This window comes from Rousettus aegyptiacus, unplaced genomic scaffold (assembly GCF_014176215.1).
Source record: "Rousettus aegyptiacus isolate mRouAeg1 unplaced genomic scaffold, mRouAeg1.p scaffold_m13_p_3, whole genome shotgun sequence".
NCBI lineage: Eukaryota > Metazoa > Chordata > Mammalia > Chiroptera > Pteropodidae > Rousettus > Rousettus aegyptiacus.
In genome coordinates this window covers 104,254,480-104,260,231 of record NW_023416306.1, presented here as the reverse complement: position 1 = coordinate 104,260,231, position 5,752 = coordinate 104,254,480, and the positions used below count along the sequence as shown (strand labels likewise).

The 5,752-nt window shown below is 36.4% G+C and overlaps 1 pseudogene; it reads right to left on the bottom strand.

Annotated features, from left to right (window-relative positions):
- Positions 1-866: 866 nt before the first annotated feature.
- Positions 867-985, bottom strand: LOC118600618 (annotated as a pseudogene).
- Positions 986-5,752: the final 4,767 nt, after the last annotated feature.

Genomic DNA, 5,752 nt, shown 5'->3' with positions numbered 1-5,752 from the left:
TTTAGTTCCTTTGCTTTTTCATAATAAATTTTAGAATAATCTGTTTATATTTTCCTATTATCTTGCCGGAATTTTGATAGGAATTGCATTAAACCTGTATGTTAAGAAGTCTGAGATTTAGGATTTAGCTATTTGCAGAACTGATTTTCTTGTGATCCTCTCTCTGTTTATTTTCATAAATATACATTAAGACTTCGCTCAAAATATTTGTGTGCGTGTGTGTGTGTGTGTGTGTGTGTGTAAGGTAGGAGGCTATATGGTACTTATCCTGATTTAGTAACTTTCTGGAGAGAGAGAAAAAGACAAGCAGTTCAGTCAAGGTTTGGGGCCCAGGTGATAAAGCTGCCAGATAGAATCTTTGCATACAACCATGTGATGCCGTCAATTTGATTGAGTTAATTCGATGAAACCCTTTTAAAAAGTGCTATCACCCCTTTATTACCAACTTATATTAGATATCCCCATGTCATTCCTAATCCCCGTTCTGATGATGGGGAATTTTTGGTTTCAGCTGTGTTTGTTTTTGTATTGACACACATTTCTGTCCCATCTATGAGGTCCTTAAGTTATTTTAAAAAATATTTAAGATGTAATACATTCACATGAGTAAAAATATCAAAACAATATATAAAGAAATACGCAATATATTCTTATGCCTATCTACTCAAATCCATCCAATTATTCCCCACCCCGACAGGTAAGTAACCAACCACTTCTTCATTTCTTATTTATCAGACCAAGGAAATCTGCATATATTCTCACATGTACTCGTAAGGTATTTAACTTTTTTTTTTTTTTTTTTTTAGGCAAGGCATTGACCTCACAGATTGCAAGCACCTTGTCATTTTACAACCCCTTATTTTTTAAGCCTAATGCACCTGGTCTTCCTAGGTGGTCTCCCATTTAAGTACTAACCAGGCCCGACCCTGCTTTGGTTTCAAAATCAGACAGGATCGGGCTTGTTCAGGGTGGCATGGCCATAGACAAAGTTGACTTTTTGTTTACTGCTTTAGCTCTGTCTGACAATGGAAATGATCTATGATCTGTTTTTGCACTTTTTTTTTTAGATGATGGAAGTTTACAATAACGTATCTTGACAGTTAACACCTTCCGTTTGAAAACTTTGGCATGTTTTTTCCCTTTACTTTCTCATCTTCTATATAAATAAATATAATTCCAAATGAATCTGTTTAATTTCAGGGCTTATAATCATGCAATCTTATTTTTTTATTCTGAAGATGTATTAAGTGAGACCAAAAGATCTTGCTCTTTCAAGATCACGGGGTCAGTTTGTAGCAGAGCCGGGACACCTGCCTTTATAGGCTACCCTCCACCCATATCCCTGACTGCTTTCATTGCTGTAAGGTGATTCAGACCTATTAGTATGGCTGAAATCTATTGGAAAAATGTTTCTGCTATGCATCTCAATCCTCTGCTACTTATGCAGACCATTCTTTAAAAATGAGGATTTCTTCTTTTTTGCTGACAGTTTTATAATTTTAGTTGTTTCTGCTCTCTTAGCATTTTCCCAGTTCAATGATTAATTCTCTAATCTGAATCCTCTTAGATTGGAGTAATATCTTGCCAACCAGAATGAGCAAGTGAATAATTGAAATTTTAATTAAGGATGAAACTTTTTATTATGTAATATTTATTATCTATGATAGTCTCAACTTTCTGAATCTCTCCTGTCAAATGCATTCTTCCCCATTATCTTCTTTATGTAATGTTTAATTTACATGCCCAGTCTTTTGTTCTTATGCAGGAAAATAAGTTGGGGCTTTCAAGTTGGGATTGGTTTGTATTAATGTAGTAGTCTGACGCCTAGTGGTTACAAGAAACATCTGCATGCTAAGTGTAGCAGAACGTTTTGGTTGGACTTTCTGACGAATATAAAATGATGAATTCCTCTTGGAAATAAATAAAATAAAAACGAGAGAGAAATTACGAATTCAGAGCAGAAATAATAATAATAATATGGAAATACAGGCAAAACTGTTTCTATGAAAATGATTTTTAAATCTGCATTTTTACTTGTTTATAGTCATGCATGATCCGGTTTCACTTATAAACATATGTTCCAGGAATCTATTTTACACTATTTGTTAGAAACAAAAACTGACTTTCCCTCCAAAATTAACGCTTTGCTGTCATCTCAGCATTGACCTTTCTAGTGTATTTACTATAGAACTGGAATCAAACTTAGAGCTGGATGAGACTTTTGTGATAATCTGTTTAAGATCAGAAACCCAGAGAGGATGAGTGACTTTTCCAAAGGCACAAAGTGAATTATCAGCAAATCTAAGCAGACTCTATCATTCATGATAGATCCAGGAATGCCTGGTCCTATAGCAGGAGAGTTCTAGCCTGATTCTTGGGTGGTGGGGGCCAATGTTGTGCTGCAGGGGAGAAGGGGGCTCTAAAGAGTAGTCCCAGGAAGGAACAAACTGTAAAAGTTATACATGTACTGTATACTCACTGTGAAATATCCAAACAGAAAGATAGTAAGCAAAAAGTAAAAATTCTCCCTTCTGTTCTCCCAAACAAATAGCCTACAGGTATCTACTTTGATATGCAACCATTAGATATTTTATACACACACACACACACACACACACACACTTTTTCATGTGGGTTCATATCATATATATAGTCAATAAGCTGATGTGGCCACTTAATAAAATATCTTGGATGTCTATCCAAGTCAGTACATTTTTATGGTCTGCTTATCTATCATTTTGATGTAAAGATGTGTCCTAATTTATTAACTCCTCTCAAATAATTAGCATACAGTTGTTTTTAAAATTTCCCTGATACTATGAACAACCTTGTATATATAACTACAGATATATATCTTATGGGATAAATTTCATTACAGTAAAACTTTTGGCCAAAATTTATGTGTAGTTATAATTTTTACAGTTAATAAAACACATTCTTGAAACGAATATTGCCCCATGTCCCTTTCTTCATGTTTCCTTTGTTCCTGGTGCCCTTCCCAGGCTCCAGTAGCTTTGTTTCTCTTCCCCTTTGTCAACCTGGCACTTTGTCCTTTATGTGCTCTTTTCTTTTTTCTTTCTTTTTTTCTCTTCTCTTGTCTTCTCTTTTTTCTTGTCTTGTCTTGTCTTCTCTTTTTTCTTGTCTTGTCTTGTCTTCTCTATTTCCTTTTTCTTTTCTGAAAAGAATAAAGCCTTCTGCTACGAACAGTCTCAACTTCCTTTTCTCCTTGTAAACTTGGCTGACATCTTTTGCTCTCCCTCTCTCCTCATGTCTCTAAGACAGCTGAGGAAAGGGCACCCTTCCCTCTTCCACTCGTCCAGTCTTATCACATTACTTCTTACACTTTCTGGGACCTTCTCTCATCCGGTATCCCTTTACCTAATGTTTCCTTAATTTCTCCCTTTTTAATTGCCTGTTTCTCCTTGGTTTAAAAGATTGTCTCCTCTCTCCTTAAATCATGTTTTCCCAAAGTCTATCTACTTGACACTAGTTTTGGGAAATACTAAGTGGGAAAAAGAATCATTTTGTCAAATAAGTTTGAGTCATCCTATATACTGTTCTCTCCCTTTGAATATTTAGACCTCGCAGTTTGCGAGGTCTGAGACATTCTGAGACATTCTGCAATATAGAAAAGAAACCTGTTTAACGTTGCTAACTCAATATAGCCCAACATTATTTTATCATCAAACTCATCTTTTCCCTTTTGTTTTCATTAACATCTGAAACACCTCTTAGGAAATTTTGCTTTAAGCAAACATTTTCCTTGTTTCTGTGACTCTGCCAAACTCTATCTTCCCTCATTACTAAAGCTGAAGTTCTTTAAAGACTATCTCTTATCTACACTTTTCCCCCCCTTTTAACTACTGGTTCTTAATTAAGCCATTGCAACATGGTCTTTACCCTGACCATTCTACTGAAGTTTACTGAACTTGTTCTCAGCAATCCTAAATGAATTTCCAATTGCTGAAACCAGGTTTCTCTCAGTTCTCATTCTTTCTGATGTAGGAAGTGGTAACAGCTTTATCCTTCAAATCCTTTTTTCTGTTGTTTACAGAGACTGTATTACTTGGTTTCTTTTGAGTCTCTCTCTCTCTTTAAATTTTTTTTTTTTTTTAGCTTCACCTATTTACTTGATGGAGTTTATTAAATATCTGTTTGCACTGTGGGAGACACTGGGGACACGGTCTGCCCTCAAACACTTCTATAGTGTTATAAATGTGTAGAGAATATAATCTTCCTTCTAAATGTGGGTACGCTCTAGGTTTCGATACTTAGTGCTCCCTTTCTTTTTCATTTCCCTTTCCTTTTCCCCCTTTTCCCTCTTTTTCCCTTTACCCTTTCCCTTTCCCCCATTCCACTCCATTCCCATCTTTCCTTCTCTTTTCTTTTTCTACATTCTCTCTGTGGTTACTTCATCCATTCACTAGACTTCAACTACACTCTGTATATAGATGCACCTCCCCACCCTTGACTACCTTTCTCCCAAACTCCAGGTTTACATTTCCAATCTTGCTTAATTTACTTGTCTGTATGCCAGGAAACATATTAAAAGTCAACACATTTAAAGGAAAAGATCCTCTCCCTGTTTCTCTTTGGCTCCCTATGATCATGTTCCTCCTGATCCTGCAGGTCCCACAAATGGCACAGCTGGCTCAGCCATAATCGCTGAGGTCACAGTCCTGACTTCCCCCTTTCTTTTTCCTGCACACTCCTTTAGCTGCCATGGCCTGAAGAGTCTGTCTCCTCCTTGGCTGGTCTCACTGTCAGAATATCAGCTCCAGTCCTCACTCTCCTCTCTGGATTGTTGCAGTGTCATTCTAACCAGACTTCTAGAACTTGGTTTCCCCCAGTCCATGGTTTATGACATTTCCAGATTTATTGCTTTTTGGGATAGTTCATTATGTCTCTTATCATCAGAAAATTTTAATGAACTTCTTTTTTGGCCTTCATTAAATATAACTTTCATAATCTGACATCTAAAGGTCTTCATAATGTTCCTCCTGCTCCAGCTCACATTTCTATTGTACCAACACCATGAAGTCCATCCCAGACGCCACTTCCTGCAGAAGCCCTTCTGAGTTCCACAACCAGCTCTGCTTGCTCTGTCCTCAGAAGCCTCTTTGGCACCTCTTCTCTTATACCTTGCACTAAAGTAATTTGTATACTTGCAGTAGCTCCTCTTCTAGATTGTCTTACTCTTTTTCATATCTCTAGTAGCATATTACATGGGATTGGCCTTTAATACACTTTTTCCCCATTACATTTAATAGAAAGTTAGAAAGTTAGAGCTAGATAGGATATTTGAGTTAATCTAATCAACTCTAATTTAACCTCTTATTTCTACTCTATTTTTTTCTTCATTCTTACTTTTAGGTCATAAATCACCTCTTTAGAATACTACAAATAATTGAAAGTTCACTGCTATTCATACCTAAGTGTCAAGGGCCTTAAGAATCTGATATCAATGACCACCTTCTGCTCCATCAGAGTATGAACTAAAGAAGAGGTCACCCTGTTAAGACAGAGTCACACTACATGAACTTGATCCAGGATTCTGGTTGGATATAGTGATGAGGAACTATTTTGAGACAAGCACCTCAAAGTACTTGCAGAATCTAATGATAAAACCTGTATCCTTGATGAAATCACTGAGTTGTTGGATCAACCTTAAGGCCACTTATCTCTGTACTTCATATTAAGAGAGTGACAGCTATCTTTTGTTACTAAGTTTTTGGTTTAATTGAATGTGAAC